Source organism: Amblyomma maculatum, chromosome 3 (genome assembly GCF_055883805.1).
Source record: "Amblyomma maculatum isolate TAMU_Amacu chromosome 3, ASM5588380v1, whole genome shotgun sequence".
NCBI lineage: Eukaryota > Metazoa > Arthropoda > Arachnida > Ixodida > Ixodidae > Amblyomma > Amblyomma maculatum.
This window is the reverse complement of record NC_139346.1, coordinates 178,469,190-178,496,345: the sequence shown is the minus strand read 5'-3', so window position 1 is coordinate 178,496,345 and position 27,156 is coordinate 178,469,190.

Genomic DNA, 27,156 nt, shown 5'->3' with positions numbered 1-27,156 from the left:
TCAGTTCAGTTTAAGCCAAAACTTCTCACTCTCTTTTTGTAAGCGCATCAGAAGTCTCTTGAGTTCCACTTCACTTTCTGCCATTAAAGTGGTATCATCCGCATATCTTTATTCCATATGCATAGTTTATTATAGTTTATTTAGTTTATATTATCCGCATAGTTTATTATTCTACTTAACGTGAATTTAAGGCCTATTTATTCTGACCAGTCTCTACAAACCCTAGCCTTCAGTTTGCATAAATACGTAAACGACAAGCAAACCATTCTTGTTGCTTGGTTATTGACCCTTAGCTATGAAAATAACACAGAGGGAAAAAGCTTTGGCCACAATGAAAAATCAGTGGCCGAAAGGATAATAGCTCCTACATGGCATGAGGGAAGAGCATACTTGCATCGCAGTTTGGATAATCGAAGAAATCCTATTAAATGCTGATTGATTCTACGTATTGTAGTCAATTCAAGGATTGTTGATTACGACCAGTGTGTGCAAATTCTAGCTTTCATCTAAGGCAAAATTTAACACAGCCGACTGAGTAGCAATCGATTTTGGAGACAGCCCAATAGTAGCCATGCCGTATTTATCAGCAGATCAAGGAAGCTTTAGCAGAAAGGCTCTTCTAGTGAGACGCCTTCAAAGTACCAGCCGCATAAATACCAAACAAAACAGTACTTCACAAACGAAAGAAAGCAGAACCTGGCGTCAGCGCACTGCGCATTCTTTGTAATTTATACGTAATGCCAACACCAATTTAGACCCAAAATGCTCCTTTGTGACAGCTGTAAGGAACGACGCTACATTTTGTGCCTGTATTGGGAACTGTACCTTGTTTGTATTCGTATTCGGACCGGACACTTGGCTCCAACAGAATGCTGCCAATGTAGACGCGTTGAACGCGCAGAAGAGCCCATTGCACTGGAGTGGGCGACGCTTATTCGCAAGTGGCTCGCAGGCCTTTTGCAAAGCTGATAAAGGATGCGAGATGTGCATTTTATTGTCGAGGAGTCCAGAGAGCGCTGCGCAATGCAAGCGCTCAGCTTTTCTCATTTCGACCTGCACACGGGCGGTGCGGCTCAACCCGTGGCTGCTGGTGCGAAGTTGTTGCTGCACTATCCTAAGCTGGACGGGATGTTTACAAACACAAGGATTACCTCGGGCAAGTGACAACGTACGCGGGAATTAGTGCGTCAAACGAATGGCTGCTCTCGGATTAATTCACGAGAGCTCGCTGCTAATCCCCGGCTTGCCTAGAACTTTGCGCCGTTGCATGTGCGTTGAGCGGAGCTAAATCTCGCGAGAAATGACCTTCGGGCTCATCCTGGGCCTGTCGCAAATTACGTAGAGCGTGAGCTGCAATGCTCTAGCAGGGGAAGTGCACGCTGCGGAAGATCTAATTTTTACGTAACCCAATTTCAAGCTTCGTATCATAGCACGACCTTAAAATGTCTTTGCACATCTCATAACAAAATATTCAACAATGCAGGATGACTACGTTTCTCTGTTTTACGGTTTTTTTTTCCAAGGGTTATAAAGATTCTGTCTTTGGAAGTCTCGTAAACATGTCACTGGCATATGAGATGAAAGGAATGAAGGTAATAAAATTATTCTAACAGGCAGCAAAGGTTGCGGCGTGTATGTAGCGCGAGGCGCCGGTGCGAACTCAGTCATGCCAGGAGCCCAACGTGCTTCAGGATCAAGAGCCTCCAGGAAGTGTTTCAAAAAAGGTTAGGAAGGAGACGTCATAACTCTGTTTTATATAAATTTGAAGTGTTCAGATATTCAGTTCGTGCACAGCTGAGCTGGAAAACCGAAAACGTAAAGTTTGTAATGCGTTAAAAGCATACTGACGTAAATGCTTACAAAGATCGGTGGAAGGGAGAGGGGGGGGGGGGGGGGGGGATTTGACGAGTGCAATAAAGTGTCGGTGATCATTATAATGTCTGCATCCATCCGCGTCCTCTTTCCACAACCCTTCTTATTTCCTATGCAGCTATTTAGTCACACTGCCTTACAGATCCCAAGAGTAGACAAATCATCGTATGGGAAATTAGGGCTAACAAAATTGGTCGTTTGTGCTTGATTGACCCTTAAGGTTTGCTCCATGGTGTTTTGATGCACATGTTTGTAGCTAGTATATGCCACAAGAACATATATATGCACATGTATTTGTTTCTATTGTGAAAGGTTCTCAGCTTTCGAACACGTGATTCCTCGGCTATCTTAGCGAGCATGCTAATTTTTTATAAAGTTTTCATTAAGGACTCCGTCGGACAGCGTAATTTATACGTTTTTGCCCGAAGTGTACGAAACATGTGAACGCCTATTGATCGGTTCCAGCTACACCAGCAGCATCAGCATCACTGCTTGTCGAATGCGCATTTTGAACTAAATAAAAAAGCACAGATGACAAACCACAAACAATATGAATCCGATATGGTTGGAAAGAAGGAAAGCAACGAACGAAATCAGAGAAGTGCTGTTCACTCCGTATTCATTAATAAATGATGCTATCTCACAAAGTGCGCGAAAGTAACAAGTGCTGAACACTGGTTTGATTTGGTTTGTGGGGTTTAACGTCCCAAAGCGACTCAGGCTATGAGAGACGCCGTAGTGGAGGACACCGGAAATTTCGATCGCCTGGGGTTCTTTAACGTACCGAACGATAAACGCAAGAAACAGTATAAGGTTAAAGATGAATTTTTGAGTGCAAACAGTATTGGCTATTGCTCGCTTAGTCCTAACGGGATATTTTATTCAAAAATTTGTTTGGCAATGCCATTGCATTCGATTCATATCGTGACAATTCAACCCTTTTTTTCTTCTGCCTTTTACTGCTTCAAAGGTACACGACAACAAAAGCAGACACCACAGGCAGTGGCGATATGACCTGTTCTTGGAATATGTCGAGGGGGTGTAAAGGTACTGAGCAGAGCAGAGCAGCATGCAGAAATATATAAGGTAGGTGTCGGGTAAATGGGGATACCGTGGAAATAAGCAAATTATACAGAAACGTAACGTTACCAGTCTCCCCGCACGTTCGTTTCGTCACGTCGGAAGTGTCAGCGCACCGGGTCTGTTTCCGGTTGGCCACGTGCCGTCTACCATGACTGCTCCAGCGAAGCGCAAAGGTAGTCCTGCACCGGCGATCACGAAATCAAAAAAGGCGAAAGAACAAAGGTAGCCGACTTGCTCATAAAACCAAGAAAGAGTTTTACGGCGTCGGTCGGAGCGATGTGCTGAGCGATGGAAACGACGTCCACCAAGGTGCTCCCGCCTGTACGTGCTCATTACGAAAACCTTTAGTGGCGCGTAAGACAGACTCCGGAATGAGAATTTGGAGAGCCATGCACTGGCGCTATTTTTCGATACAGAAATAAGTATTCAAGTACACATTTTAAAACAAAATCGCTTCTCATCGCTATTCACTTATACAGTTGTAACAGCCAGTGTTCTTGGAGTGTCAAAGCAGCACAGTACAAATTACATCGGTATTGTCTTGCCTGAAAAAGTGTGTTTCCAGGCCGTCTGTGCGACCCAAAGAATATTACTCCGTAGTTACAGCCTCCGGCTGCCAAGCCCGAGTTTACATGTTCGATCAAAGCCCCGCGACATTCTTTCAGCGGAAATGAAAAGCAACACTATGGGTTTACTAATTTTTTAGGGGGTATGGGCTAATGAACCAAACCACTGTACAACAGAGCAGGGCGTGATTAATCCAACCCACACTGATGAAACAAAGAACAGGAAAGATGAAATCGCTAACAGACGTCTTAAAATAACTTTCCTCAGGCAAGAGAGTGCCGGCAAGCTGTGCCCGATTTCGTGGATCAAAATATACAGATTAGGTATGTGAAATTTCAGAAAAATTTGAATGCGTTAAAAAGAAAACAATTTTCAGTTTTTTTTATGAAAATTCGAAACGTGCAACACATGCTTAGAACAGCGTGTATTTATTCACACCAAAGTCAAACAATGTTTTGACCTTTTACAGATCATTAATTAGGACGCTTCGGCACTGATTCACATTTGCAATGTATCATATATGTTGAAATTACTTACAAAATTACCACTGGTGGCTTGTATTTTGCCGGTGCGGTTTGGGACAAACGCCACTATCTTATCGCACCCGAACATTCCAGTACTCTGTACATCTCTCCAGCAGCATGCACCACAGAGTGGAAATTTTTCTTTCGACTCAGCAGTAGAATAATAGTTTCGGTGAAGCCGTGATCATATCACTAGTCGCTCTCCACGGATAATAATCTATTCGTTGGTCAGAAGTGCCCACATCACTCATTTTATTGCTGAAGCAACACTGCGCTAGTTGGTAAGCTATTTTGCGGAGCCCCCGATGAGCCAAGTTTCGCATGCGCGAGGCGAAATGACATCACACGGAGCACAGCTGGAGAGCCGGGTCGGAGCCACCGCCGACTCCGCTGCGCAGAGGTGCTCAGAGATGCCGCCGCCGCGCCAGCTGCGCATGAGCCAGGAGGGAGTGACGTCACACGGTACGCAACTGGCGCGCCAGTGCCACCGCCGCCTCCTCCGCGGCGCGTTGACTCAGAGGTGCCGCCGCCTTTATGTTCGGCGCGCCGCGCATGCACAATGACGTGATTGCTCTTCCGATACGCCGGAGCCACTGCGCATGCGCGAGTTGTATATATGTGGCACCACGCCGTTACCGGCGCCGTCCGCTATGGAGGAGTTGAGCCGAGAAAAGGCTTATCACCTTAGGCGAGCAAATCTTCGTAATTCGTTGCTTCCGCAATTCTACTCTGGATGGTGATTGGTCAAACCACAGCCAATCTTTTTTTTTTTACGTTCGTCGTCGAGAGACGCGGCTTTATCATTTTCTTTATTAGATAAGGACTACATTTACCACCAAAACGAGTAAGTCCTAATTTAACCTTGCGAGACCTTGAAGCTCATCTTATTCCCAATCAGGCGCAATCTGTGGAGATTGCATACGTCCACATCGCGGCGCCGCTGCGCTCTTTACAAGTCGTGATTCTGCACACACATTCGTTTCGAGTGTAGCTTCGGGAAAACTGAAAAAACTTCGAACAAGCTTCACCATTGTTGAGGGCTAGCATGACCGCTACTCTTTTTATATGAGATGTTCCGAAGGTAATATTAAGGCAAGGGTAACAAAGGCGCAGGCATGCGAGCGGACAAAAGAGGAGCTCTCGCTTCCGCGGAAACGTGTTGTTGTTGTTGTTGTTGTTGTTGTTGTTGTTGTTGTTGTTGTTGTTGTTGTCGTTGTTGTTGTTGTTGTTGTTGTTGTTGTTGTTGTTGTTGTTGTTGTTGTTGTTGTTGTTGTTGTTGTTGTTGTTGTTGTTGTTGTTGTTGTTGTTGTTGTTGTTGTTGTTGTTGTTGTTGTTGTTGTTGTTGTCGGAAGAAAGAAAAGAAACTGCACGGGCCTGTTACTGGTTCTGTACCTGAGCCACCTCCGCTGCCTCGTGCGGACAGAAGAGAGAAAATAGAGAAGAAAAAGAAGAGTTGCGCCTGTGGCGGTGAGTGCTGCACCTGCCCATGCGTGACTTGTCATTAGTCCCCGCCTGCGAAGCATTTCCGGCGTCGACCCTGAGATCTGGCACCGCCAGATACCTGCGTCTTTCAGCGTCGCTTCGCTTCAAGGGCCAAAATTGCGCCTCCGGCGACGCCGATAGCCGAGACGCTGACGCGGCGCCGAAGAAACGCTGCCATGTGGCTCAGCCTTTAGTGTGCCGCTGCGCTAACTCTGACAACGGCTGGTCAAGCTTGCGTGTCCCTGCATGCCGGCATTTGTTTTGTTCGGTCGTCGTGAGCAAATATATCCTAATTTTTAAGGAAATTCGTTGTAGATGTGTCTAATTTAATGCCCTTTAAGCTACGAAAAATTAAGGGTCATTTCAACCTAGATCAGTGACCCTTAAAAGAAGTTTTTCCATCACAAAAAATTTTTGCAGGTCAAGTGTGTCTGCTTAAATCCGGTTTAAGTGCCGGTGCTCTCTGCTCGTAAGTGGCATCGCAGCCCACGCATTTCAATTCTGCCGCTTAGGTAATTGGGAGCGCTTGCTAATTTTTTTTTTTCAAATGTCATATTACTTTCTGCAAAAAGGAGTGCAGCCTTAGACGCAAAAGGAGAACAAATTTGGTTTCGGGCGATGAGGACAATCTAGCCATCCATTAAAGCATGCGTTTTAGTCCATGAGACTATTAAAATGTGCTCAAGATCACCCATCGAAATACCCCTTTGATTGGCAACGTACGTGTAGAAACAAGTTTGTAGAGACGAATGTACGTCTGATCATGCGTACATGTAGATATAGACGGAATTGCGCATTCTCAATTCACCAGAGAATATAACTAATAGGCGAGATGTTGTCATAAAAATAAACAACACGTTCAGAGCTGGGTGCTGCAGCACTTGCATACCGAAAACGGAAAAAAAAAATAAAACTTTTTCTCTATTGAAAAGAACCGATATCAACATATAAGCCATATTAGCTCGACAGGTGAAGCACTTCTGCGCTCGTATTTGAGCAGTAGAGAGCTGCTCACGTTCCGCAGACCTATAGGTCTGTACGATGCAAAATAACTGCCTTATCAATTACAGCCCCACTTTATTACTTATTGCTTCATTGCTTATTACTTTATTACTGCCGACTTCATCGGCATATGCACACCGTGGATCGTCTTTTATTGTGCTCTTGTGAAGCCGATGTGCACAATCATCACCTTTATGTTTTTGCATCACTCAAAAGAGCTGCTGCCTGGCACAGATTTTTACTTGCTGCATGTGAGATATTCTGTCCATAATGAAAATCACCCACACGTATCCGCTATCGTGTGTCCAAAGACGAGCATTTTCTCCGGCCCGTATATTGCGGCACCGGGGTTGGAGGAATCCCGGGTGCAGCTCATGAATACGGAAATGAGATATCCCGCTTGTGAGCCGCACTAGTAAGTAGTAAGCGGGGAGGATCAGAAATAAAGGTAATACGCCATTGCATGTACGCGCGTCGAGCATGTCAAGCGCGCATTGGCATGGATCACAGAACAAGCGGAACAGTAGTTCGACGCTGTGCGCTTGGATGCTGTGAATAGCTGCTCACAAGTTGAGACCGGGGGAAGAGAGACACGCGCTGTTGAAAACCTATCTGGTAGCCTGCGTGGGGCGAATATTGATCTAACTGTATAAGCTAACCCGTCGCGTCATGCTGGAAACTTCTCCTCGCCCACTATACGCGCATCGCACTCAACAGTAAAGCGATGTCCTCACCCGTAGTTAGCAGGCCTTTCTAAGCTAATGGAGAAATACATTGCAATAAGCAACTTGAACAGGCCATCTGTCATGCCTTCTTCCTTGAAGCTATACTTCCCTTTTAAACAACATTAAGAGTATATTTCTTATATATATATATATATATATATATATCTAATTTTGATACAATTGTCATTTCGATTACAGTTTGATTTTTATTTTAATCGGCTAAAGCATAAAAATCTTCAGTTCAGTTCAGTTCAGTTCAGTTCAGTCGTTCAGTCGTGTCCGACTCTTCGTGACCCTATGGACCATGTCACGCCACGCTTTCCGGTCTCTCACTATCTTCCTAACATCACATAACTTCATCTGCAGTGCCTCGAGGATGCCATCTAACCATCGTGTTCGCTGCCTACCCCTTCTCCGGCGACCCTCAACCTTTCCCAACATCAAATCTTTCTCCAGCGACTCCTCTCTTCTCATCAGATGACCAAAGTAGCTGAGCTTTAACTTTAGAATTTGACCCTCCAATGAGCAGTCAGGGTTTATGGTTGACAATATCGACTGATTTGATCTTCTGGCAGTCCAAGGAACTCTCAAGAGTCTTCACCAGCACCACAATTCAAACGCGTCAATTCTTCGGCGGTCAGCCTTTTTCACAGTCCAACTCTCGCATCCATACATCACACCTGGAAAGACCACAGCACAAGTTATACGGATCTTGGTTGGCAGACTAATGTCTCTGCTCTTTACTAGGCGGTCAAGGCTAACCATTGCTCTCTTTCCCAGAAGCAGGCGTCTCCTAATTTCATGGCTGCAGTCTCCTTCCGAGGTAATCTTGGAGCCCAAGAAAAGAAAATCTGTCACAGCTTCCACTTCTTGTCCATTGATGCTCCAGGACTTGATAGGGCAAGACGTCATAATCTTTGTCTTTTTAATGTTCAGTTTAAGCCCAAACTTCTCGCTCTCTTCTTGTACGCGCATCAGAAGTCTCTTGAGTTCCACTTCACTTTCTGCCATTAAAGTGGTATCATCCGCATATCTAAGGTTGTTGATGCGTTTTCCAGCAATCTTCACTCTAGCTGAAGACTCGTCCACACCAGCCTTCCTCATGATGCACTCTGAATATAGGTTAAATAGGCAGGGCGACAGTATGCAGCCTTGCCTCACTCCTTTTTCAATCGGAAACCAATCAGTAAGACCATGCCCAGTTCTGACTGTGGCCTCTTGTCCTTCATACAGGTTCCTGAGGACACAGATGAGGTGAATTGGAACTCCCATCTCTTGGAGAGCTGGCCACAATCTGCTGTGATCTACGCAGTCAAACGCTTTCGCATAATCAATAAAGCAGAAGTAGATGGGTTTTTGGAACTCTATTGCTTTTTCCATGATCCAGCGAAGGTTGGCAATTTGGTCTCTAGTTCCTCTGCCCTTGCGAAACCCAGCTTGCACGTCGGAAGCTCCCGATCCACATACTGCTGCAACCTTCCTTGGAGGATTTTCAACATCACCTTGCTAGCATGCGAAATAAGCGCGATCATGCGGTAGTTGGAACAAACTTTGGCATTGCCTTTCTTTGGAATGGGGATGTAAACTGACCTCCTCCAATCCTGTGGCCACTGAAGGGTTGTCCAAATCTTCTGACATAATGTATGCAGAATGTTAACAGCGTCATGGTTGAGGTTTTGAAGCAAAGTTGGAATGCCATCAATTCCGCTAGCTTTGTTCTTAGCAAGGCTGGCTAAGGCCCATTCAACTTCACTCTTCAGGATGCCCGGCTCGAGATCAGTAATCACAACCGTCTTATGTTGGGTTTGCACATTCGGGTCATTCTTGTACAGTTCTGTGTATTCCTGCCACCTCTTCTTTATCTCTGAGGCTTCAGTGAGGTCCTTGCCTCGTTTGTCCTTTATCACGCCCAGCTTAGCACAGAAGCTTCCTTTGATATCTTTGATTGTCTTATACAGAGCTCTTGTGTTCCTTAATTGGCTGTTGTCCTCAACTGCTTGGCACTGTGTGTTCAGGAAGACATTCATATCTCTCCTTGCTATTTTCTGAAAATCCGCATTGAGAACCTTGTATATTTCTCTTTCCCCCATAATTTTTGCCATACTCCTTTCCTCAGCTATTAGCAAAGCCTCTTCAGATAACCAGTTTGCTTTCTTGCATTTTTTTTTTTGCTTTGGAACTACCTTAGTAGCAACTTCTTGTATTATATCACGAACATCAGTCCACATCTCTTCGGGCTCTCTGTCTTCTAGGTCTAATTCTTGAAATCGATTCCTCACTTCCACGGCATATTCTAATGGAATGCGATCCAGATCATACCTGAAAGGCCTTCTAGTTTTCTGCGTTTTCCTCAATCGAAGCTTAATTTTGGCAACAAGAAGCTGATGATCGGTGCCACAGTCGGCCCCAGGCCTTGTTTTTACTGCTTGTATAGCGCTTCTCCATCTCTGCCGGCAACGAATATAATCGATCTGATTCCTGTACAGACCGTCCGGTGAAGTCCATGTGTACAGGCGCCTCTTGTGCTGTTGAAAATGAGTATTCGCTATGGTCAGGTTGTTTTCTTGACAAAACTCTACTAGCCTCTGCCCAGCTTCATTTTGCTCGCCAAGACCGAACTTGCCTATAATTCCGGATATTTCTTCACTCCCGACCTTAGCATTTCAGTCTCCTATGAGAAAAACGACGTCTGATGATGGGGTGCGGTCTAAAAGGCATTGTAGGTCCGCATAGAATCTCTCAACGTCAGCTTCTTCAGCAGTAGTGGTCGGTGCATAGACTTGGATAACTGTTATGTTGAAAGGGTGACCTTGGATTCGAAGTGAAATCATTCGGTCGTTTTTGGGGTTGTACCCTAGCACTGCTTTGCCCATTCTTCTGTTTACTATGAGAGCGACCCCATTCCTTCTCTTGTATTCGTGCCCACAATAAAAGACATAATGGTCGCCGGAGTTAAATTCTCCCATTCCGGTCCACTTAAGCTCGCTGATACCCAAGATATCAATGTTCAATCTGTCCATTTCTCGCTTGACGACATCCAGTTTACCTTGCGTCATAGATCTTACATTCCATGTTGCTATGTGATATATCTCCTTGCAACATCGGACTTTCCGGTCGCTTCCCGACACATCCACAACTGAGCGTCCTTTTGGCTTTAGCCCAGCAGCTTCATTCGTCCTGGAGCTACTAGGAATCGCCCTTTGTTCATCCCCAGTAACATGTGGGACGCCTTCCAACCTGGAGGGGCTCATCTTCCGGCGCCATATCTTTAATGGTATTGTGACTGGCCATAGGGTTTTCTTGGCAGGAAATACTGGAGTGGGTTGCCATTACCTTCTACAGTGAATCACATTTTGTCAGAACTCTGCCGTGACCTGTCTATCTTGGGTGGCCCTACACAGCAGAGCTCACGACTTCATCGAGTTTCGCAAGCCCCTCCGCCGCGACAAGGCAGTGATCCATAAAAATCTTAGCACGGAAGAATGTCTCTGATGCCGTGTGCATCATGTCGCACTCAGTGAAGTACGTAGAAAGGAAAAGGAAAGAAATAAAAAATATTTATTTGTAAATGTAAATTGGGGGGAGGGGGGAGGGGGGAATTATTTTAGGCTGCAGTTGCCTTACTGCTTTGAAGAAATGATTGCCTCGCTTTACAATATATATTCTCCTCATGAAGGAATTCCCCCATTTTACGATAAGATCACTTGTCGTCGAAGATTGCATGCTCCAAAGGTGTCGCACATATGTCAAACTGGTGGCGTTAAAATCCACAGGAGGCCTATCACAGCTCTGCTAGTCACAGCTTGCGTCCGGCATTTTTAGGAATCGAACCATGAGCCAACGTAAACAAAATTGTCCGCAGGACTGGGTCAAGCTGTTGTCAAGGGGCTGAAGTAATGGCGTTAAATACCTGCAGATGCGAATGTACCAAAAGTGACATATTCGCCTCCTAGCCAAAAAAAAAAAAAAGGGGTGGGGGGGGGAAGCTTTTGTTTTGTTAGAACCATTTTAAATCCTATCAAGCATTGTGATTTTGACCTGAAGTAGAAGACTGAGATATAGAAAAATTAATCATACTCCAACCTCGCCCAACAACTTTCCTCAACACACAGGTTTCTTCCCCCGGTTTAAATATTGCACATTATCAAGCAAATACTGAGATTGCCTTTATATACGCCTCTACCTCCGTACGTTTTCTGCGAACCAGCACTCAAGTGGCGTTCACGCATTAAAATTGAGAAGTACTTAGAGTACGCAAAGCATAACACTTGTAACTGCGAAAATAAAACAAACGAAACAGCTGTTATTGGTGAATGCATTTTAGACCGAAAATGAATATGCGTTCCTGAAAAAAGAGGAACGTCAAAATTTCACCAATAAAATGAAAGAGCACTGAACAAGGGTAGACCAGGAGCCTCATTTCGCAAACCGAGCCAATGTTTAGACAACTGGCCTTGTCTTGAAGATAAGACCATTTATCGGAACGTTGGCTCGGCTTCCAGCCTGAGGCTGCCTCTCAATCCTTGTTCAGTGCTCTTTCATTATGTGTAGCCATCTTATTTCTCTCGTTCTTTCCAAACCATCATTAAGGTATAGAAGAGATTTAATCATCCTCTTTTAAATAGCCATCGCATTTTCAGTAATTGTTACGCCTTCCTTCGTGCGGTTGTGCTACAGTTAAAAATCCGAGGTGGTAGCTCAGTTATTCTCTGCGATCACAAATTATTACAGTATTATTCCTCTTTGGCATTCAAGAAATAAAACAGCCAAATTGTCTTACCCTTTTCATGACTTCGTTTACTGATAGCTTCTTTCATATGTATGTCATGACGCACTCATCATTTTCTTACACTCCAGTGCCTAATAATCTATTTAGGATTTCGGTTATGTGGTATTGATGCCATATGTACCTTAAAGGACAATTGAAACGAAAACATATGTTGGATGCAATGTGATCGGCGAGTGCTAGATGAGGTTTTATACTCATTCTCTCTCGCACCGCTACTCGCATTGTACGTTTCCCGCCTTAGGCTATGCAAAATTATGCCTTCTTTGCCAGCTTAACGCCAGGACGGCGCTTGCACCGCCGGTGGTCATGTTGCGAGAAGATGAAGTTTTTACCTCCCTTGCCTCGCGGAAGGAAGAAGGAAATGCCGACGAAGTGGGACTGTTCCCGTGGTGCTGCTATCTGTTATGCCAGTTGTGTCTATGTTGCAAATATACTGAAAATACATTGAGTCTTCACATAACAATATTAAATCGCAATGGCTGGTGATGTCAGAAGAGAAACACTCTGTGCGAGAGAATTGCTTGTTTATTTTTGGTCGAAGTGTTGTTGACTTATCCCCTTTGAATTAAAGCTTTGTATCTTTTGATTAAAAGTGTTTCTACCATGTACAAGCAAACACCTCAAATGGCACCCTACAAAACCTCCACGACGAGAACACATGTTTTTTTTTTCAAGTAATTTGGGCTGAGACGTTCACTAACTACACTGTTAATTTTCTCTTGAGTGAAACTAAAGCACTAGTGCTGGTTCCAAAGATTATAATTTAGAAGAGCCTTGACCTCAATTCACAGTTTACAGACTTAAGCAAAGTATTTTGCTATCGGAATCCAAGTGAGGGGAATGCTAAACATTCATTGTTTAAATTATTGTGCGGTGCAAGAAATATTCGAAGGCATCATACCTTATGCTAGGTTTACCTTGGTTATATCTCAATTATGCTAACAAGTTTCTAACTATTGGAATTATGCTAACAAGTTTCTAATTATTGGAATTGTATTTGGAGACTTTTGGGACATTTGCAGTGCTTGAAGCAGCTTTATAAATGCCAGTGCGCACAATTTGATCGAAAATCTTCTCTACGCAGATCGCATACTTCTTCATTAATGTTTCTCTACAATACAATTAAACTATCTCTTTCAGCCGGTGTAACATCACACTCCTAATCTTGGAATAGTGAAGTTGGATGACGAACAAAGGCCTGGTCATCTAACTATACAGGCTTATAGGAGATGGTTGCGCCCAACAAGTAACATTCCACAATCAATCTTAAAATTGTTCTTTGTTTTCGACCAACCAATCTACTGAAAACTGCAACACGAACAATGCAGCTGCGAGCAAGATGCCAATTTAGCGATAAGGAAACAATGTGCTAACATTAGCACATCTTGACCGTAGAAGAGCCCTACAAAGGAGATTAAATTAATATAAATTAAATTAAACTACCGATCAGTCCTGAATTCATCCTAGCGCAGCAAAATAGAATGACGGGCCTGACAGCGAAGCAATCACTCTCGTCGGGTACAGCTGAAGTCCGCGTCTCGAGGCTTGCCTCCATTGAACAACCGGTTACGAGCCGGGAAAAGGCGCACCTTCTCTAGGCATGGGCCAGGAACATTTCACGGTGGTTTAGGAAGGGGGAGAGGGGGGGGGGGGGGGGGTCGCCAGCCGTGAGAGCAACGCTATAAACATAATATATTTTTCTAGGAAAACTAAGTATCCTGAAATCTCGGACACATTGCCATCTGTCCTATGAAGCAGTGAAACTTGTCTTCAGTCTCGCGGACCCTAGCGCTTGTTTAGAAGATTCTAGTTTTCGAGCAGCACAACATCCTTGGGCAACGCATATGCAGCAGAGGCTCTCGTTTTATCATGCCGTCAGTTAGCTCAAATCATATTGCGCAAAAAAGAGAACCTTGCTTGAACAAGGGTTCATAAATACCATCGTCATCAGGCAGTCGCGCACAGTGTTCCAGTGCCCATACAAAGCAGGCTGCACGCGCAACCCATTGTCGACAGGATCCCATATAAATTATTGCATCGCTGCCGCTACGCGACTGTCAAGGCACTGACTTTGCATAGATGTCATTATCAGCATGCAGCGACGAAGAAAAAATGGCTCGGGAATCAATAGCAGTGGACTCGGAAGTGTCACTGTAGTGCAATTTTTCGTTCCTGCACACCGGCTTCGAGTGCAAAGGTGGACTATGGCCGAGGCTTTGCTTATACAGCACATGTCGACTGTCGATGACAAGCCTGCGAGTTGACGAAACAAAACACCGCGACTACCCGCACGCGTGCTCTCGTCTAAGTACTGCGAGCGGCGAATGCTGAGCACGACCGGTGTTAAGTAAGTTTGAGTGGTGATAGCTGCAGTGAAAATGAATAGCAACGAATCGTGAACGGTACACGACTAGGTGAACACTTTGAGGACTGGTTAGTAGAGAAGAACGAGAGCGTCAAGTTAACCCCTTCTCTAACATGTCTTGAAAATAAGCATTGTTCATGACAAATAAAGAATAATGGGCAAGAAATAAAAGACCTCCAATTCATCCGAGGAGACAAGAGGTTGGGATAGAAAACGCAAAGGAATAATCATCTTGTTTCAGGACTAGAAATACAGACGACAGGAGGCGGGCGTCAGAAGGTTGGCAAAGCAGTCGATCTAGTCAGTGCGACATGGCCCACACGTTTGACGTAATGGGTCATGACAAGCTTCTTTTGTTCTTGTCTTTGTCCAGAATGGCGCATGTAAAAAATGCGAATTCGTGGGCGTCCCTACGTTAGCGCGGTCCTACGTAAAGACAAACATTCTTTAGTGAACGGCAGTCGGCATATACTAAGAAGGCGGTAGATAGGCGGGCGAAGTACGCCATGTGGCACCGTGAAGAATCATTTGGGATGAACCTCCTAAACATACCGTGCAGGGCGTTTTAAAGTTAGAAAAGGGCACTTGTTACGAGCTGAAACCACTGAAAAGCTGTGGGCCTTGTGTCGCCTCTGTTTCTTACATTTCGTGCATAGTTTTAGGGAACAGATGTGTGGCGCAGAGAGACAAAGGCTTCCTCTCCATTTGGCTGCGACCACACAAGGCTTCATTTCTGAACTGATACATTCCCTGTCAAGGCTTCGTCCACTAGAACAAGCTTTCCGATGGAGAGAGCAGATAGTAAGGAATACAGAATTGTGAACTGCTCGTAACATTTTATGAAAGCACCGTCGATCGATACGAGTTTTTTCTATGAAGCCACGATGCTTCAAACTACTACTACGTTCTAATTAGCGCAAGACGGGTGTGGCAGAGGTTGGAGCCTTCTTTGATTAGCAAAGTGGACATTTCTTCGAAAGCGCGATTTTAGAGAACGAGGATTACTAGTCTTCAGGTGAACACACTGTGGGAAGCCTTGCCCACTTGGAGGTAGTTTCAAGAAGCTTGTGACGCTACGCACACAGCGTTCTTACATTTTTGGATGATGCCGTCCGGTGTAAAGTACTGAAGGATCCAGCAAAGGTTTCAATTAGCCCGACACTGCGTGCTATTTCAAAGATATATGCTGAATGTCAATGTTATTGATGTGAAGATGGCTCCACAGCCTATATTAAAACAGCAAAGTTTCGCACAAAAACCCAGTACATAATGCACGCGAAATATATTTAATGCATTAATGTTAAATCTTGACTCACGTTGTTTCACTATTGTTGCAATGTACGCAAAAATGTGGGTTGAGGTATTCACAGTGCCGAAAGTTATGGCAGGTGCATTTTAATCATCTTTGCTACCTGCCGCTTCGTGTTGTTGCTATCTCACGCATGACTTTGCTTATCCAAGCTGATGGACCTAACTCTTGAGTGCATCATTAGCTTTTCAGCAGCCATTAAGGAATTCTTACCTAGCCAACAAAAACGACGACAAATTAATGAGATTTTCTATTTGAAGCATTAATTAGACTATTTTCTTTGTTAACTCTATGAAAGCTGCTTCACAATGAACGTGAAGTTATTCAGGAAACAAACAGAATACGCAGTAAAGGCCTGGATTGCCACACCCAACCTCTGACTTTTCGCGATGAAGAGAGGCGATGAGTTTCGTTGATCTTTAATTATTTCGACCCATTTCTTTACTTCGTTAAAAGTTTTATTTTGTTAACATCATGCAAAATAAAGTCGCAAGCCGTCTCTGAGTTGATGGTCAAACTTGAGCATGTCACACTCTGCAAATTACGTACAAGCTCCCTTTAGGCAGTCGTGACGAGGCAGGTACCGCAAAGAAAATAAATTATCACCTTCAAACCCCCCTGAGCAGCATTAATAAGCAGTTCTTTGTGCAAGCGCTATAATACCCAGCCATATATAGTGACTCCTGTAAGACCTTTGCAATGAAGTTGTAGCCGTTTGGTAACAGCAGCAATTAAATGAGACGTTTTTATTCTGCGGCGTGCTTTAATCTTCCACCAAAGCAAAAAAGGCGTTACTGGTTCAATTACAGGGTCACCTAAAGCAGCTCATAATAAAGAAATTCAACATCTTTTCAGAATAAATAATAAAGAACAATTTTAATTAGGATGCGCAACTATAATGGGCAGTGTTTCCATTTTTTGCTTTACACTGAACTCTCAGTTATTGTCGCTCATTCGCTAGGTACGGTCCCAACGAACGCGAAAAAAAAAAAAAAAGCAAGAGGCACGGAACGTGGATGATTGCATAATGAAAAAGGTAATCCTCAAGCACCAAAGTGGATCAGGACTTGAAAGTTTCTGACCATCAATATTTATTATAGCCGCTTAATTTGTTTGTACCCAGGAAGGTCCACCGTGCGCAGTAAGCGTGCTCCGAGTTTACAGTGCTTTACAGTGCTCTTGCGCCCACAAGACGACACAGGCTTGCTGGCAGCAGCTGATTGTGTATATTTTCGTCGTAGTTCGTGTCAGGCAAAGACAAACGACTCTTAGAACTGAGATATTGGAAACTTCGTTTTTTTTTTTTTTCTGAAGTTCCTAAATTGGAACTTGTGTGTGTGTTAAAGCGGGAAATGCTTCGGAGAGGGAACTACATCGCCAGCTGCGCTGCTAGAGTGACATGGTCCCTTTGATCCAAAGTTCCGAACTCATCAACTTCTGGAAGTCGAGCGTAGGCCATGAGCGCACCCCAGTCTGTATGGGGCTTTAAATTAGGAGCAAAAATTTCCGCCGCCGAACGCTCTTGACCGATCGTATTCGGTAAGCCTTTGCTGCTACGTTGTATTACGAGTTGGCGTGTTCTTCAATGCGGGCTTTCATACTGGCTGCCCTGTTGGGTAGTGACAACAAAAGCCCCGCGACAGGAAGCAACCTTGACAACAGGCTCATTGGCAGAAAGGACAATGAGAATGAAAAAAAAAAAAAAAAACAGATCAATAACGAAGTGTGGAGAGAGACACAGAAACTTGCGGATAGTTACTTTAAGTGCGCTCCACTATGCTTTAATAGCATACGCTCTGTAACTGAGCCGTCGGCAGATAAAACGTTTTTCATTTTGTTACTAAATGACACAGATGCAAAAAATACATTAGAAAATTTATGCATTGCAAAGTTCTGCTTGCGTAAAGAATTCTCATTTGGAAACCGCCACCCAGGCATTTAAGGTTCTCTGGTTCCAGGACATGTAGTGCGAAGAGAGGATAACCGATGGTCGCTTATGGCAACAAACTGGATTCCAAGGGAAGGAAAGCGTAGCAGGGGGCGGCAGAAAATTAGGTGGGTGGAGGAAATTAAGACGTTCGCAGGGGTCAAGTGGATGCAGCTTGCACAGGACCGGGTTAATTGGAGGAATATGGGAGAGGCCTTCGCCGTGCAGTGGATATAGTCAGGCTGAGGAGTAGGATGATGATGATGATGATGATGATGATGATGATGATGATGATGATGATGGTGGTGGTGGTGGTGGTGGTGGTGGTGGTGGTGCTGGTGGTGGTGGTGGTGCTGGTGGTGGTGGTGGTAGTTCCAGCAAATGTTGCTCTTTTTTTTTTCTGGGTCTTCTATGTAGCCACAATAGGTGTACTTTTTTTTTCTGGGTCTTGTATGTAGCCACAATAGGTGTACTTCGAAAGCACACCTACAAATATGTAAATTAAGGAAAACGTGGAATTACTTGCTACATCAGTTCTCCGTGCACTCATACGGCCGTTCTGTCATCCTCAGAGAAGTCGAAGTAGGGCTTCACCTATATCGTTAGCGGGCAGTAGCGTAGGAGGCAATGCTGACGTCATGATATTGTTTCCGCTTAGAGTCGATCCTAGACTAACCACTGACCATCGCAATAATTTCTGAGCCACCAAGTAGGCGGTTAATCTCGCACTTGAATAAGGAGCAGAGACGTGGAAGGCAAGAGAGAAGGGGGGGGGGGGGGGGGGGAGGGGGGGAGGGGGGGGATATAGGAGCCATATGTTGGTAACGGGCAAAATTAGCGGATGGTACTTTTTCCGTATTGCTTAATGTGGTTCTCACCGGAACAAGAAAGAGCACTACGTGTCCTTGCACTAGTCGCCTGTTTTTGCCCTGACGCACGGATCAGTAGCTGACAGCGCTCCTAGCTGATTGTGTAGCATGTACCCAGGTGGGGTATCAAAAAAAAAAAAAAAAAAAACTAGCACCAAGTAATGCGGCATGCCTTGCTCCACGTCTGCTCTTCATACGCATTTATCACTGATATATTATAGGGCTCCAGGGACAAATACCACCACTGTCTTCCCAGGCGTTTGCTCTATCCTCTCTATTTGCTTGTTTTCTTCATCCACCGCTCTTTATCCGAAATCATCGTGGGCAGCGGCCGCAATCATACAGCAAGTCTATGCAAATAAAAGAAAAGGAAAGGTAATGACTCGTGTAGGAAGCGGCAAGGTCACTCCAGTACTTATGGAGCCTCGCAGAGTGCTTTGTGAGTTAGTTTGCTCATCGCCAACGATGGCTCTCATGTCACTTCAGAAATCTGCCATAATATCATATAGATGGGCACATTAGGGCCAGCCAATGAACGGCTCACCATATATATGGCTGCCGATTTTCTGTAGCTTATATTCTTGTCACGTGTACAGTTTCAATGCCCATTGAGTCGATGGATGTTAAACGCAATGAAGATTGGCCACTGCAGCATGACGATTTTTAATAACTATTCAACTGGATGGGCATTGACACGGTAAGGTTCGTGGTTCGGCATTGAAATCACAAGGGACATAGCAGCCCTGCACTCATCTTATGGTTTAAAACAGGACATCAAAACTTCAAAGAAACAAAACACGTTTTTTGATTGAATTACAAACTTTTAGACGACGTTAACATGCTCATCGAATACTTTTTCGGCGGGCGAAATGATCGCTCAGCAGAATGTGTGCCGGTCAAATGTAAACAAACGGGCGCTGTTCGTCTGCATGTAGCAAGGCAGCGTAGCGCAGCAGTTTGCCATGTTCGACTTTGAGCACGCTTTGTAACAACCGAGATCAAGAAGAGCCCCACAAGTGCCGCAATGATAGCAACTGCAAACGTGGCAAAAACGACCACTGCGCCGTGGCAGCTTCGCCGGTGCAATAATAATGCATCTGTAACGTATGTCCGTGAGTTGATCGTTGCCGCCTGTAGGTTATATGCTAACTTTCGAGGTATTCGAATATATTTCTCTGAACAAACTTTCAATTTAAACAGCACTCAGTACTATATGCACCTTGTCTTATCCTGCTTCACTTGTTACCCGTAGCGCCATTCGTCGAATACCAAACTGACTACTGAATGGTGATTTAAATTCGCTGTTCGCCTGTGGTGCATCTTGATGGTCCTCGAAAATTTGGACCGCTATTGATTCAATGGGCATTCAGATTGCTCGTGTGACAAGGTATACTAGACCGCCATGGGCACCTTGCTGTTGCCGCAACATTCGCTTTTGACTTCTCAGCATAAAATAATAGTGTTTAGGCAGCAAAACCGGACAAATTTTTGAACTTCGTTGTACGCTCGATTTCCTCGTCTTTTCTTTCTACGCTGGGTGGGGGCTGAACTTCCGGCATATCGAAGGTCACCTCTGTGTATTCCATTATCTATAGAACGGTTGGCTTAGACTCCAAGGCCCTTATCGACAAAGAAGCAGCTTGTGCCGTGTAGACGCGCATAATGCGGATTTGAACGCATGAATGACCCAGTGACGGAAAGCATTTTCATCGTCCGGCAGGGCTATGCCTTAGACCTGGCTATGAGTATCCTTGTCAGTTCGCTGGTCTTTCTGTTTGCCTTATCGGAGGCTTCAATTTGACGTTCCATCTCACCAGTATTAGGAAAAACAATTTCCCTTCGTTTGTCTAGACAAAATCATATGTACTAGGGAACGCAGACGTGATACACGTGTGCAGAAATTAAATTACTTCAATAAAGTCACGTGATCGAGCCCCAAAAAATGCATCAGGGTATGACAGGACACGCATGGTCTTCGCTTAGTTTCGTTTCATTTATAGGCTTAACGTCGCAGAGCGTTAATACTGTATAATATAAGGCTATGAGAGCCACTGTAGTGGAGGGCTCCAGAAATTTTGACCGCCTGGGGTTTCTTACGGTGACCTGGCATCACACAACACACGGACACCTTATTTTTCGCCTCCATCGAAGAGCGGCCGCCGCGGCGGGGTTTCGATCCCGCATCCTTGAATTCAACAGTGACGTGCCCGAACCACTGAGCCACCACGGCGAGTCGGACGCACATGTTCTGTCTGCCGATGACAATATCAGGTGGCTGACTTGGGAGCCAGTGCCAGAACAGTTTTTTCCCGATAGCCCATGCACGGTAGACAATGGCTGCCGAAAGTATCTCAGCGCGGCCTCAAACATTTTTACAGAGGGTGAAGAGATGCAGCTTATGGTTTTTTTTTTTTTTTCCAGACCGTCTGTGGCACAATTGACAGCGAAATGTTAGGGCCTTCCTGTGCGGAACAGCTGGCTTGCGCATCGATCTCGTTCTGGGGACCACATAATATCCTGCACTCTCCCTAGATGGCGCGTGAAACTATGGGGGTACGACTGAAGGCGATGCTGGTTCGTAAATGTTGTCCGCGAGCATTGGACTTGCATGGCTCTCACTATAAACAAAAAGAGGCAATTGTGTGTGGGTCTGATGCGAACGTGAGAGCTTCCCTCAATGTTTAGGATTATAATTGGCCCTTTAATTATTCTCATATAATTTTCCTGTCTCTGTCTCTTCTCCTGTCGGCGTCAGGCGAGTTCTCACTCAGCGCGAGCGTCTCATTGAACTGAACAAAGGAGATTCTAAAACACAGACTAAATAAATATGAACGCTGTCCTTAAGAACGCTGTGTGTGCGTGCTCTGCCTGCTGAGGCAGAGTAACGAAAGGAAATATAGCTATGTATAAATGATGAAGGCTGGCTTGCCTTTCACGGTTTTTTTTTTTTTTCCTAGTCAGCAGCAGAGCCGGTCTTCTAAGCGGGCTAATTTTGGGCGGTCCCTCATGACGTCTTCAAATAGAGGCCCCTTGCCTCCTTTCCGTCGTTTGTGGGCGGTCTCACGTAGGCAGTACTTAGTGCCACGTCGAGACTAAGGGTCGTTTCTCGTGGGGAGCGTCGTTATCAGCCAGTGAAGCCCAGATCGCGGTCACTTATGTGCGGCTCGCATGGGACACACTCCACATCTGAGCGTCGAAAGCAAGGCGCGATATCCCTTGGGATATTTTCTGCCGCAGCGTCGGCAGCTGCCACGGAGCACATCAGCGGGTTTCTGTGATAGAACTGCACATCTGACAGCAAAACACCGCTAGCGAAAGTTATTATACATTTTCCTGTGTGCCGTTGGAGTTGCCTGACGATACGCGCCGCGTCAGCCACTTTTGTTGCGTCACTTCGATGTCCACGTGGCAGCCCAGCATTGCTGACAGCGGCTGCGTGCTGCGCAACGCGCTATTGTGAATCTCCCACCGGGGCCTTTCTCTTTTCTTTTTTTTTTTTTTTTTTTACGGCACTGCTGTCAGGACGTGGTAAAGAAAATACAAGATCTCTACACGCCAGAAAGCACCCACACCACTGCAGTGAATTCCCAAGAAAAGAAGGGGACGTGCCACAGGCACTAGAGGAAAGAATGGAAGAACGAAAAGTAACATCAATCTGATCCGCCTCCTCCTCCCCACGGAAATAGTCGCGCATTTCCCCTTTCTCATCACTGCCGCTTGTCAGGCTGCATGATCCCCCGCAATTCGTTTTATGCGTCATCGTCGCCCGTACACCTAATGACCTGCAAAACATGGATTAGTCGCTTCTCAATTGTTGAGTTAAAACATCAGACGCAGTTTGGGTATGTGTGACCAAGGGAAGATTAAGCGCTGTAACCTCTGCCCCTCGCGTGAGTTTGATGTCAAGTTGTTTAGAGACTCGCTCCCTGAAATATATTGTCACACCTAGTGTTCGTAACTGCCACAAAAATATGTGTTTAGAGCACGTTAATAATTCTAGTTAGTGTACAAACGGCAGATCTAGATTATATTTGGCTACTCGTTCTCGCGACCAGAAGCTGTGTGGTTAGTTGGTAACAAAGGAAACCTTCAGACTACGACGACAACGGCTACTCCAGCTGCTAATTCTACCACCGATATTCCTACCAACACTACTATGCTACCGCATCCGTTATACCACTACTTCGACACCCACTACCACGGACCGCACTACAACCCCCACCATTACTGCTACCACCACCAATCTCACCCCATCCCCCCTACTACCACCATCCCACCTCTGCCACTACGACCACTACCACTCACATCGCTACTACTACTACTACTACTACTACTAATACTAATACTAATGCTAACGCTACTGCTACTACTACGACTACTACTACTACTACTAATAATAATAATAATAATAATAATAATAATAATAATAATAATAATAATAATAATAATAATAATAATAATGCTAACGCTACTACTAAAACTACAACCAGCGTTAGTACTACTGCTTGCTATCAATATGTTTCTCTCTGTTTATTGCCGAGTGCACGTTGCCGGACGGATCTGTTTATGCCTGCTCATTTTGACCTTTTCATGTACAAGAGCCGCAAGCACCAGCTGAAAAAAAGAAAGAAGTCAGTTGCGGTGCCTCCATTGAACGAATAATTGATGTGCTCGAAGAACGAAGCAAGCAGCATCCACGTCGCTGTCAAACGGACGACGGGTCCCGTCCTTACGACACGGATGTCAGCGTCGGCATAAATAAGAGAGGAGCTCCGTGTGTTGCTGCTACCTTCTTTTCTTGCACGTCTGATTTTGGACCGATCAAGTGTACCTTCGTTTCTCACCATGCACGCACGTCGTTCGCCGAAAGTCTAAGAAAAAGAAATCGTGCACAAAGAGGCTTGTCTCCGACAAACGGTGAGAGAATTCCGCGCGCCTTCTTGTCAGAGCGCATATAGCAACAGAAGAAGTTTTAAGTAATGAACTACAAAGCGATGCCAGTAAAATCGGCGGCTGTACTCCTCTTGCCCGCAACACATCCGCAGTGGCGTCCGCAACCGCGCATTTCATCTCAAAGGAGTAAACAAATACCCCCATTTCGCTACCAGAATACATCAGAGAATTCGGAGCAGAATAGAACAGCAACGAGTTTGCTTATCGCGAGTTTTCTACCACTTCGTCATGCTTGCGGAAAATTTCAATCTCATCGTTGTAAATGGTGTCGAAAAGCGCACACAAAAACGCAGCGGTAGATTGAATGGCTTGTCTTTGATAGTGATGATGATAGTGGAACGAGCATGTGCGTGTAATTCTGTCTGCAGAGGTTACCAGAACATTGTGATGTGTACGTAGCATGCTTCGGATAGGCCAGTGTAAAGCGCAGACAGGAAGAAGTAGTGTAAAAAGCACTTGTATTTTGCCAACATCCACAGGAGCGCTAAAATCAGCTTGTATTTCAACTACCATTATCATCAAGTCACTTTTTATTGTTTTCTTCTTGCATGTTCTCGAGCTGTGCAATTTTAGACGCCTTGGTCTCAATGCCTTACATCGAAGACGGAAATTGTAAGTTACAGCCGCCCCGAATGATTGTGTACCTCTTTGGACAAGGTTTTTTTCGGGTACTTCGCTGGGCGAGATCAATTGCATACATCACGTAGACATCAGCCGCCAATAGTGTAGTTTGGAACATCGGATGCACGAAACATTACCTGCAAAACGTTTACATCATCATCGTCATCATCAGCCTGACTATACCCACTGCAGGGCGAAGGCCTCTCCCATATTTCTCAAATTAACCCGGTTCTGTGCTAGCTGCTTCCACTTGACCCCTTTTACATGGCCTGCTCTCTATTTGAAAGCATACGTGGCGTCGCCCTTTGCGACTATGTGTGGACCCAAATGCACTCAAAATAGTGAATGCATCATAATCACTATACGCTCAATGATTTCGTATTTCCTTTTCTTACTCTCCTTCCTAGTTATCTCCTGCTAGGAATGGCGACGAGTCGGGCACAGGAGCTGCCATTTTGGATCACCGAGGCAAGAACTTAAAACTCATCCCTACTGAAAGAGGTGAATCGGGCGAGATCAGAAACTGCGAGATGCGACTTGGAGCAGCCACCACAAAAGAGCTAGAAATCAACACAAGGTTCTTGGGCCGGTCAACGACAGCGGTGAACGAGCGGATTGTGGGGAACAAAAAGGCCCAAGTGGCTCTTCACGGGTCGGTACCCTCAAGGCGGCTGTGCGAATATTTCCCCTTCCGGGTAGCCGAGCGAAGGGACAAAATGATCGCTTCTGGCTACGTCCCTTCTCGCTACGGAAGAAAGTGAGCGGATAGGGGTGTAGACGAAGGTAGATCTACGTTTCTATATTGGACACACTACCTATCTGTCACCACGTGGACACGTGCCTTAAGCAGAGCACTCCTGGTCCTCGCTCATTTTCGCCCACATCATCACTGCTTCGTTCGGCAGCGTCTCGTCGTTTCGAGAGAGCATTAAAACAGCAGTTGAACAGTTCCGGTTGTTAAAGAGCACCACTAGATACCGGCGCGCAGTAATGAAGGTACATATGTTATGTTGAGGCAGAAAAGTAAAGAAAAATAAAGAGCCTCGGCCCGTGCCACTTAGTATAACGGGCTATTAGTAATGAAGGTACAGTCGTGAACTTCGTGTTGAGCTTCATCAGCTCGTTACAGACTGGGAAAAAATATTTGAATTAAATGTCGCCACAAATAGAGGGGGCGGCTTGTTCTTTCCCTGTCAAACCGTATTTTTCCGCGTCAGAAATGGAGAAAAAAAAAAAAAAAAGCATGCTCTGCACAGACAAAGGTGCCTAGACAGATATTCTATACATGCGGAAGCGTTCTATTGCGAGCGCTAATTGGCTCTTGCAGCAGCCGACAGAATGAAAAGTAACCTGGATATAAAACTTCCGCTTTTCTTTCTCGCAATTTTTCTCTCTTTCTTTCTTTAATCATTCATCCTTTGCTCCCCTCTTTCTTTCCATCTTCCTTTTATTTACTATTTCATTATTTCGGTCCTGCTTTTTTTTCTGCTCTCTTTTCGTTTTCTCATCTTTTATCCTTTCTTTCTTTCTTGCACTCTTCCTAGCAGTGAAAAATCTAAATGGCCTTCCAAGGAGGTTATACCGACTGGTTACATCTTTTGAGACTATTTGGAAGCATTCCTTTTCAAATTGATGATGATATTTGCATATGGTGGAAGGGGTTGCTTGAGAAAGACTCCTTTTTCGCACATTCACGACATACCCGTCTCTGTATTAATGTAAGAGGCCGGTAATTGTTGCTTAAGGAAGAGTGACATGCGAAATGCGACGGGCGCTTGAATATCACGGACACAATTCGCTCCTCATTCGTTCATTCATAAATCTTTATTCATAAGGATTTATGAATGTCCTTTTGAGCGACGGTGTTTTCGCGCCGCGGACAGGTGTCGCCAAAACATTACTCTTCGTCGTCCAGTTTCATATACTGCGCTGTCTGCTGCACCTATTTATTACGTCAAAAGATGTAAACCCTATCGGGTTGATTTCCTGACTTCCCTGAAAACTTTAAATATTTAACGCCGCCGGTGAGATAGCATCTCCAGAACATCACCCGATCATGGTTTCCGGAGTTGTTGATTTTTTTTTTTTTTCGTAGCAGCGCTGGTGCCTTGAAACCATAACATTGTGATGGGTAGTGTGGTAGTGTATTGACTAGACACTATCTGAACGAGGCAGCATTAGTCTTGCGCTTGGTTACAGAAGAGTATCGATCGTCCATTTGTCCTTACTGTTCCTATATGTTGAGAAAGTACATCTGTGTATCATTTTGTATGCTTCATCAGAACTCAAATCTGCCAACTTTTTGATTATGCAGTTGTCTGCCCACTGAGCGTTCTATACTAATATGCCCTTCACGTGGCACAACTCCGAGGCGTTCTCGTGAAAGCGTGAAACGAGTCATTGGTCAGCAAGGTGTCAAAACTTGAAAAGGCTGCCGAAAGCTGAACTGGTGCTTGAGCTTTCCGCATTAGTGGCACCACATTTCATGTCCTGAATGCCAACTACAGAAGAGTATTCGATAAATAGTTTATGATAAAGATTTATTTAATCTCACTCCTCCTATATGCAAACAACTGACAACTTGTGAGCGTTCGCATATCTTGTGTGCAGCTGGAAACAGTTACCGCATTTTGGATCTTTCCTGTTGTCTGCATTCTCGATGAATGAGAAACAAATATCCTCTATTAAGCAAACTGAGATACGCTTTATTGCACTTCCGTTTTAGCGTTTGTGTTTCTTTGCATTTTATTAGATATTTTAAAGAAATTTCAGTTTTTGGGGTTTCCTCTCGTTAACCTATGGTCTCCTAGGCTGTATCGCTCTGTAATCATGCCTTCTCTACTCTGCTCATTTCTCTGGGTTCAAAAAACAGCAGCGTCCGTCCTCGCTTCTGATGAATAATGGGGCATAGAGTTGCTGTTCCATGCCGCTGCGTACTTGAGCTTTTGAATATGAGTATGGCTGTGGGAGCTCTTTGGACTGCCAAGGGGACACGAATGTAAGCGTCGTATCCTTAAAGTCAGCGCGCTAAGTTCTTTACGGGCTATTGACTTTCTTCTGTGGCTAAC